The sequence below is a fragment of the Lactuca virosa genome, chromosome 6 (genome assembly GCF_052849685.1).
Source record: "Lactuca virosa cultivar CGN04683 chromosome 6, Lactuca_virosa_CGN04683_v6, whole genome shotgun sequence".
Classification (NCBI taxonomy): Eukaryota; Viridiplantae; Streptophyta; class Magnoliopsida; order Asterales; family Asteraceae; genus Lactuca; species Lactuca virosa.
Window position 1 is genome coordinate 107,901,440 of NC_136431.1, and position 10,602 is coordinate 107,912,041.

At 36.2% G+C, this 10,602-nt stretch overlaps 1 long non-coding RNA gene across 1 annotated transcript; it reads left to right on the top strand.

The window, feature by feature from the left end:
- The first annotated feature begins 746 nt into the window (after positions 1–746).
- LOC145122694 (uncharacterized) lies at positions 747–8,376 on the top strand. Its single transcript, XR_013714709.1, has 4 exons — positions 747–1,338; positions 1,458–1,611; positions 8,061–8,110; positions 8,209–8,376. It is a non-coding gene; the product is annotated as an uncharacterized LOC145122694 (long non-coding RNA).
- Positions 8,377–10,602: the final 2,226 nt, after the last annotated feature.

The following is a 10,602-nucleotide window of genomic DNA, read 5'->3' on the forward strand; positions in this document are numbered from 1 at the left end:
ATAATGTTCCTGATGAATGTGTTTTAGAGGCTGAATTTGTTAATAGAACTTAAGTCCGATATAATATAGACATAAAAGCAACCACTAAGATTTCTATATAAATTAAAAATAAAAGCATGCACGACGTCCCTACTTCACTTATACCATTAAATAACAAGATGTTGAGTGCTCACCAAATAATCTTAAAAGAGGACCAATGAGTTGTCAAAATTAATTTTATTGAAATATATGCCTATTATCCGATCTTAATTTTGAAAGAATCAAATTTATTTGTTTGGATTTAATTTGGACAAGTTGATATAGGACATTGCACTTTTCCATGTGTTACATATTTGTTCGTGGGCCTGGTCTGCAATACAATTGGACTCACTGTTCAGGGCTTGTAGGAGATCTGGTTGGACCTGCAGTGTTGATACAAGCCAAGAGTAGGACCAAAAGTGAGAAGTTGTAGAAATTATTATTATTATTAAGCGCGGGTCACGAATGAATAACTGTCTCATGATTTTGAGTCCTTGGATCTCTTCAACTTTTGATTTCAGCCGCATAAACTCCTTAGGTTTTTTTTTTTTCAGTTTCTTCGTTCCTTCTTCATGCATCCATGACTCCACACTCTGCATAACTGCGAATCATTTTTATTGAAGAATTGCAAATCAGTTTTATACCGACCACACGATTCCATGATTCCTAAACTCCTTGCTCCTTGAACTCCTCTCGGAACTCCTTGCCTATAAATAAATAGAGGTTACGCTGTTGTCGTTTCTTTATAATTATTTCTTCATCTTCTTCTCTCCCATGTTTATCGTTTTTTCTTTCGACGTACTGAAAACATACATTAATGGATTCTGATTGTTCTTGGTGTTTGTTGCAGGTTATTGGAAAACCTTTTTCTACCTATCTACCGGAGAAGTTATCACATATATGGGAGAAGAAGTTATTGGTGCCACATTCAGTCTACTCTCCCCCAATTTCGGATGTTCTTCACCTATAAAGAAGGGCAAAATGGACTCCGGTGGTTCCTTCTTCCTTCACAAGTTGATTGTTGGGATACACACATCCGATGACTTCCCCTAATCTCTCGGACTCTCTGCATATAAACGAATCAAGAAGCGCATCCCATGTTGATGGGTTCAAGTTGATTCTACCTCCTGAGAACATTGATGAATAAGGCAGAGGTCGATTCCATTATCAGAGACACATATATGGGAGAAGAAGTTATCAGTGCCACATTCAACCTTCTACATGTTTGTTTAACCTCCTGCACATTTCTACCTATTTACACAGGTTCTTCAACCGTAGCAGCGGTTCCTAGCGGTTTTGTATGATGTTGCGTCTTCCCTGGTCATGTCTCCCTCCTCTTCGACCTTTGTTGCTGTTATATATAACATTCAATCTCTCCCAAAATAAATGTCAGTTATTTTGTACCGATTATTGACTCTTTTGTTTTCGATTTATTGCAGGGAAGAAGAAGATATGAAGATCGATGGTGTCGGATGGAGGTGAATACAATATAGAATAGGATTAGTGACAACGCATTCTTCCCTAAATCCTTATATGGGGTTTGAATCATGGTATCAGCTCTGAATCCCCATGGATGGATTTCTTAAACAGCAGGTAAATCTCTCTCATGCTACGGTTAAATCTGGTTTGGTGCTTTTCATTTTTGATTGTTTTTTAATCTTTCATACAAAAAGGTTCAATTTGTGAGTGTAAACCTACTTGGGTGTAAACCTGCCATGAGTAGCTGTACCACCCTCTTTAGTTGACAAATGAATCCCTCATTTGTTGACAATAAGAACTCAAATGGCAACTTCGTATGTTCACATAATGAACACAATAAATTGTAGCAGTAGTAATTGTAGGCTTGTTTAAGTATAAATAGAGGCTCTAACCTCAGTTGTAAGACACCACAAACAGAGAGTGTAGTGTGTAATACTTAGAGTGAGTATTAGAGGGTTGTTTCTTTTTCTTGTAATATTGAGCGTGTAAGCTCTTCTCTTTTGTTCTAGTTCTGAATAAAAGTGTGTTTCAACCCCAACAAGTGGTATCAGAGCTTGGTTAAGCTCCGGGGGAAGCATTCTCTGTTTTTTGGTCGAAATTTTTTTGTCTCAAAAACAATTTCGGAGTACACCGTTGGAAAGGTCTCGTTCTGAGGATTCCGAAAATATATTTTTTTTTTGAATTTTTTGACCACCGGAAGGCCTCCAAATCACCGGTCAAAGTTGGTCAAATCTGCCGGAAAAGTCGCCGGAAAAACCAGGGTTCGCCGGAGAAGACGACACTGTAGCAGGTGCTGTAGCAGCAATGTAGCAGTGACCTCAGCAGTGACGTCAGCATCTGACCAAAGTTCTGGAAATTGCAGTTTAGCCCCTGTTCTCCCGGAAAGTGCAATTTAGCCCCTGTTTTTCAGAAAAATTGCAATTTTGGTCCCGTTTTTCAGAAAAATTTCAATTTAGCCCCTGTTTTACTTCTGTAAAAGTTCTGTTTGCCCCCTGAACTTCTGAAAAGTTCATATTGGTCCCCGTACTTCAAAAAAAAAAAATTTTTTTACTCGTGTATGCCCAAGTATATGCCAAGAATGACTACACCAACCTCGTCATCTTCTCAAGCCGGAGTTGAAAGTTTTCAAAGGACCGGGAAAGACGGTAGCGTTACGTTACACTATCCAATGCTCACGAAGATGAACTACGCGGTGTGGGCCATAAAAATGCGAGTGAATTTACAAGCACAAGGAGTATGGGATGTAATTAAAAATGCAGAAACGGACGAACGTAAAGATCGGATGGCTCTTGCGGCTATTTATCAAGCAATTCCAGAGGACGTACTTCTGATGTTAGCTGAGAAGGACACAGCTAAATAAGCATGGGAAACGCTCAAGATGATGCACATGGGAGCCGATCGGGTCAAGGAGGCTAAAGCTCAAACCTTGAGAAGTGACTTCGAGGTGATCCGGATGAAAGACAGTGAATCGGTAGATGATTTTTCCATGAGATTGAATACTATCGTAACCGGTATTCGATCTCTAGGTGAAAAGATTGAAGAAATTACGGTTGTGAAGAAGTTTTTGCGAGCCGTACCGATACAATTTATACAAATCGTAACATCGATCGAGCAATTCGGAGATTTGAAGAATATGACGGTGGAAGAAGTTGTGGGTCGTCTTAAGACCCATGAAGAGAGACTTCGAAGCTATGGAGAAAAAGAAGAAGGACCTTCTCTATTGCTTACACATGCCGAGTGGGCATCTCGTTCGAAGCAAACTGGCGAGAGAAACTCGTCAAACACTTCAAGAGGACGAGGAGGACATGGTAACCGAGGCCGGGGACGAGGCCGAGGTCGTGGACGTGGCCAATGAGGTGGTCGCGAGTACAATACAAATCGGAATGACCATAATCCTTCTCGAAAGGATAAAAGTAAAATCAAATGCTTTACTTGTGAACAATTTGGTCATTATGCTTCGGAGTGTCCAAACAAGAATCGAGGTGAGGAGACAAACATCACTCAAGCCAACGAAGAAGAGCCTATTTTAATGATGGCAACCTCACAAGAACATGCACACAAAAAAGTGTCTCTAAGAGAGAAGATTTGTGTTAATCTTCTTGCATCGGGAGAAAGTCGAGTCGAGTCTGAGGTATGGTATCTCGACAACGGTGCTAGCAATCACATGACTGGAGACCGCTCAAAGTTTCGCAAACTAGATGAGCACGTTACGGGCCATGTGAAATTTGGGGATGGTTCGACCGTCGCTATTTTGGGAAAAGGGTCGATTTTATTCGATAGAAAAAATGGTGACCAAAGACTCCTTAATGAGGTATATTTCATTCCAAGTCTAAAAAACAATATTATTAGTCTTGGACAAATGACGGAGGAAGGGAGTCGGGTCATAATGGATGGGTCGGATCTGACATTGTTTAACAGAAACAAAACTCTACTTTTGAGAGTTAAACGATCCCCAAACCGGTTATATAAAACTCCTTTAAGGACCGCTAGACCGACTTGTCTTTTAGCAACAAAAGACGAACCAGCTTGGATATGGCATTCTAGACTCGGTCATGTTAACTTTCTCGCCTTAAAGAAGTTGTCCGAAAAGAATATGGCAATCGGAGTCCCAAAGATTGAGCACCCAAACCAAGTATGTGAAGGGTGCGTTCTTTCCAAACAAACCCGAATTCCTTTCCCGGATCATGCAGTTTTTCGAGCTCAAAAACCTCTACAACTTGTTCATGCGGACTTATGTGGTCCGATCACACCTACGTCTGTTGGAAGGAGTAAATATTTTCACCTTTTAGTAGACGATTTTAGCCGGTGGATGTGGGTTTACATGCTATCGGAGAAGTCTCAAGCCTTGAGCGCTTTCAAACGGTTCAAGTTGATGGTTGAAAAGAATTCGGGTTATCAAATAAAGACACTTCGAACGGACCGAGGGGGAGAGTTCACTTCAAAAGAATTCTCATTATTTTGTGAAGAAAATGGTATTCAAAGGCATCTTACGACACCATATTCGCCTCAATAGAACGGAGTTGTAGAAAGGCGAAATCGGACCATTATGGACATGGCAAGAAGTCTGCTCAAAGGTAGAAATGTTCCGGGAGAGTTTTGGGGAGAAGCGGTTAGACATGCAGTTTATCTTCTCAACCGCCTGCCAACAAAAGTACTTCCCGACAAGACGCCTTATGAAACGTGGTTTGGCAAAAAGCCCAACCTTGAACATCTAAAAGTTTTTGGTTGTGTTGCTTTTGCTAAACTTGTAGGTGGTCACTTGAAGAAGCTTGATGATCGAAGTAAGAAGATGGTGTATTTAGGTGTGGAAGATGGAACTAAAGGCAACCGTTTGTTTGATCCGCAAGACCGAAAGTTGCGAGTTAGTCGCGATGTTGTTTTTGACGAAAAAGAAGAATGGAATTGGTACAAAAACAAAGAAGAAGAGATGGCGACTCCTAAGACCTTTACCATAATTGAACCACAACCCCAAATACACCTCGAAACACCTCAAAATGACCCCGAAATCAATCTGGAACAACCAAACAGCCCAGGAATCGATGCTATCCAAGTTGGACAACCATATGCTGAATTTGACGAGCCTGAACTAGCTCCACATACTACTGTCTCAGCCCCGTTTTATTCAACCTCGCCCCATATGGAAAGCCCTTCTAGTGAGATTGGGCCAAGGGGATTGCGTCCGTTAACCGATATTTATTCTGAGACCGAAAATGTGTTCCTTGAACCCGGAGAATTGTTGATGATTGCAGCGGATCAACCCTTGAATTTTAAAGAGGCGGTAACCTCTAAGGCATGGCAGGAGGCTATGCAAACAGAGTTGGATGCAATCGAGAAGAACAAAACATGGCAACTTACCGATTTGCCATCCGGACACAAAGCAATCGGTTTGAAATGGGTGTTTAAAGTGAAGAAAGACAACTTGGGAAAAGTGGTGAAGCATAAAGCTCGACTTGTAGCAAAAGGATTTGTACAAAAGGAAGGAGTCGACTTTGATGAAGTTTTTGCACCGGTAGCACGACTTGACACCGTAAGGCTCATTCTTGCCTTAGCAGCTCAACATGGGTGGGTTGTCCACCATCTCGATGTCAAATCGGCTTTTCTCAATGGAGATCTCAAAGAGGAGGTTTATGTCACCCAACCAGAAGGATATGTTGATAAAGCAAACAGTCACAAGGTGTTCAAGCTTTATAAAGATCTTTATGGTCTACGACAAGCTCCTCGAGCTTGGAACATTCGTTTGGATAAAAGTTTAAAAAGGCTTGGTTTTACAAAAAGTTCACAAGACCCAGCTGTTTACAAAAGGAACTCAAAAGACAAAATTCTTATTGTTGGTGTCTATGTTGATGACTTGATCATTACCGGGTCGAACACTAATGATGTTGTCGAATTCAAAGAACAGATGAAGAAAGAATTCGAAATGAGTGACTTGGGATTACTTTCTTACTACCTTGGAATCGAAGTTTCGCAAAAGAAGTGGGGAATATCTTTGCGACAAACGGCTTATGCAAAGAAGATTTTAGAGCAATTTGGGTTGCTGGATTGCAATCCGACAACGTCACCAATGGAACCTAAGTTGAAGGTTAAGAAGGATGAAGATGGTGAAAAAGTTGATCCAACTGAATATAGGCGAGTGGTAGGTTGTTTGAGGTACTTGACTCACACTCGACCAGACCTGTCATTTTCGGTTGGAATTGCAAGTCGTTTCATGGAGGAACCGACTACTTTGCATTTCCAAGTTGTGAAACACATCTTGCGATACGTAAAAGGAACCGTTGATTATGGAATCAACTATGGAAGAGGTCGTGAAATTGAAGATATGGTTGGTTTTACCGATAGTGATCTTGGAGGTGACCCTGTTGATAGCAAGAGCACAAGTGGAATGATTTTCTATCTGGGAAGGAATGCGATAACTTGGCAATCCCAAAAGCAAAAGACTGTTGCTTTGTCCACGTGTGAAGCCGAGTTCATAGCAGCTACAACAGCAGCATGTCAAGCCATTTGGCTTGCTAATCTCGTGAAGGAGCTCACGGGACATCATATTATGCTTATCACCTTATATGTCGATAACAAGTTAGCAATCGCATTGATGAAAAATCATGTGTTTCATGGTCGAAGCAAACACATTGACATTCGTTATCACTTCATACGAGAATGTGTTGAACGTGGGCAAATTATAGTGGAATATGTCAACTCAAAGGATCAACGGGCGGACATCTTTACAAAGGCTTTAGCATACATGAAACATAGTGAAATGCGAAACATGATCGGCGTGACGAATCTCTAGCCAAGTTCGGTTTAAGGGGGAGAATGTGAGTGTAAACCTACTTGGGTGTGAACCTGCCATGAGTAGCTGTACCACCCTCTTTAGTTGACAAATGAATCCCTCCTTTGTTGACAATAAGAACTCAAATGGCAACTTCGTATGTTCACATAATGAACACAATAAATGGTAGCAGTAGTAATTATAGGCTTGTTTAAGTATAAATAGAGGCTCTAACCTCAGTTGTAAGACACCACAAACAGAGAGTGTAGTGTGTAATACTTAGAGTGAGTATTAGAGGGTTGTTTCTTTTTCTTGTAATATTGAGCGTGTAAGCTCTTCTCTTTTGTTCTAGTTCTGAATAAAAGTGTGTTTCAACCCCAACACAATTCGTCGTTGGACAATCAATCTGATTTTGGATTTTCTCATCTGGGGTTAGTTTTTAATTTCACATTCATACCGATATTGATTAGATTTATATTGCTTCAATCCAGAACCGAAAGTTTTTTGAATATCCAAATCATTTGTTTTCCAGTTGTTGCTCTTTTGTATTACTTATTATCTTTTCTGAACCATCCTAATACTTATTAGAAAACCCTAGACATGGAAGTTGCCTTCTCCTTTGAACCATTTAACGTTGAATTCCATTACCACCACCTAATCACCTAAAATGAAACTCGGGTTCCTCTGATTTCCAATGTTTGAAATTTTCTTTTGATTCATTCTCAAAAGATCGACTGAATTCACGTTTTTGTTTCCCCTAAAAAAGTATTGTTCTGGGTTTTCTTAATTGAGTTTTCAATTGGGTATCTCCATTTTTATTCATAGTTGGAATCAATTAGATTTTTTAATTATTCAGGAAGCAAGACCAATTGGATTTCTTGTGCTTTGATCGATCGAGATGAACTCTAATTTAGGTTTTGTTTTTTTCTTTTTATGAAGCTTTCTTAATTCAATAATGGCTATTTCCAGGTTTAAGTTGCTATACACTTTCATTTTAGTGATGACATTGATTACATGGTTTTCTCTTCAACTACAATAGCTAATATATTTAGTTATTATATGACAAATTAATGAATGATATGTTTGATCAAATTAATAGAAAAAAGATATATGACAAATCAACATATTTTGATTTATGGTCTGTTAAGTTAGTTGGTGTATTTCACTCTTTCTGTTAGTTAGTCAATTTAAGAGAAAACCATAATTTTATTTATGTTTTATATTTCATCTAAATTAAAAGAAAATTTTATTTATTTATCATTATTTTGTAAATATGTATTTTTTATGTTTTGTTTTTCAGATGCATGTCGATTCTGGGATCACTGACCGTCTTTTATTTGATACTAAAGGGTTGGTTCAAGCTTCATTCAATCATTCATATATAATTGATAAGTTTACCACAAAACTTTTTTACAGAGAATGATGAGCTTATATCATTGTTATTTCAGTATAAGAGCCCTTGCATCTGTCATTTTGTTGGTGGGTTGGATCACAATATTGGACGATATTTCATAATCCATACATAGATATACTAGACTTTCTTTCATAGTTTTTTTATGGTAATGGATTTCATTGTAAAATTTAATCGGTTTTTGTCTCTCAATTCAGATATTCTATGTCACTAATACTTTTATGAACTGGTTATAAGTTGGTTATCTACCACTTAATAATAAAAATTATGTTATAATTTGGCAATTTGAACCATTCTTGTGTCTTCGTTTGTTTCTGGTCTAATGACCCTCAACGTAATTGCACACATGTTATCACAGAAACCCATACACCTTTAGTTGATTATTAAAATTAATGAATTATCAAAGATTTATTTGGCAATTCATAGAATCAGGAATGTTGGTCTGGAATTCGTAATGCCGTTCCAGAATCGGTAAAAAAATGTGTTTTTTTTTGTCCGGAATATCCATTCCATACTAAGTGATTATTTTTGCTAAAAAAATTATAGGTTATTTTTTTCAAATACATGTTAAAAAGTGGTTAGATTACTTAATTTCCTTCATTATTATTCATTTATGTCTGAGGTGTCACCTGGGAAATATAAGTACAAAAAATAATGAATTTCATAGTACAATGCTATAATTGTAACACATGAAAATACGATGTTATAGAAGAAAGTAAAATCGATCTATAGTTTTTACGTATTGGGGTTGATTATTGATAATAAATTGTCTATTATGAGTTTATTTTCTTTACTTCAACCAGGTGCAAAGAAAAACCCATTTGATGATCTTCATGGACATTGTATGTATTTTTGAGTAAGAAAGATCTTTTGTTACGTATGTAAATATTTTTAGTAAATATGTTAGAAAAACCTCATAGCCTTTGGATTTTTTCATGTTAGTTGTTCATGTAATGGAACATTGAAATCTTCTGAATTGTTTTGAAAGTGGTCAATTATGTTCCCTTCAATTATTGAATTTGATGGCAATTTGTTTAGATTGATTTTATGAACCTATAAACTAATCGATTTCTAAATCAAATATATGTTTGATTGGGTGATTTCTGATCAATGTTGCTTATGTGTATGATTCTCATAAGGATTCACATATATATCTTCACATCACATCTTATGAAGTAAGTCTATGGTGATAAGTTGAATTGCTGACTGTCACCACTGTATCAAATTTATACAGTGATCTACAGAAATGTGTCATTGAGATATTACCTTATTACTATGATAAAAAAAATTGGGAAAATTTCTTCTATATCCTTATAAACTTTCATAATTACGTGTATCCTTGTAAAATTTTAAATTACATATATAACCTTATAAAACCTTTAAAATTACATATATAACCTTATAAAACCTTTAAAATTACATATATATCCAAATGCTTAATTTAATCATATTATATTTAAAAAAAACACAATCTTAAGTTTTTTGTTTTATTAAAAGTATAATTAACTTGTAATATTACAATATTATTTTTGTCCCACATTGCTATTTTCGACCTATTTACCTTATGAAACCTTACAAAAATATTGAAACCCACATTGAAATTATAATTTTTTTTTTCTGTCATCTACTTGTGTAGTTATAACTGAAAGCAGAGGAAGAACAAAACTGTTTAGAAAAAGAATAATTGTAGGTTTCATAAATCGATTAAAGGAGATGAACTATATTGTTTAAAAATTTTAATATGCAATCAATGAGTTTTTCTAATCGATTATGTGTAGATAACCATATTGTGAATAAGATGCTTGATTATAAAAGAGATTGCAAATATATTTTGGTAAATTAGTTATAATTTAATTTAAAGATAGTGTTTTTATTATTTCATTAAATTAAATATGTTTAAATTAACTATTTGGATATATATGTAATTTTATAGGTTTTATAAGGATATATATGTAATTTAAAATTTTACAAGGATAAATACGTAATTATGAAAGTTTATAAGGATATAAATGAAGTTTTCCCAAAAAAATTATAGTAAAATTATTTCCATTATATAATTATGAAAGATACACATTACACTATTGTTGGAACCAACATTGATGTAGACGTTACAAACGAGTAGAAGTTCGTCCAATGTACAATATGCTGTAAGAATGCTTCGTTGCTTGATAATCGTTACTTTTGTCATTTGTCAGAATAATATAGCTAATACACATTAAGCATACGTTTTTATTTTATTGTGTGTTAATGGATTGTTATTATTTTTATTTTATTTTCTTTTAATGTTTTTTCATTCATATGTTTATTAATTGGGTAGATTTATCATTGTATAGTGCTAATATCGGAAAAAAATTATAGAATGCCGATATAGAAGAAAGAAAAAGTCAATAATTTTTATTACACCGGTCAACCGTCCACCGGACGGGTATAA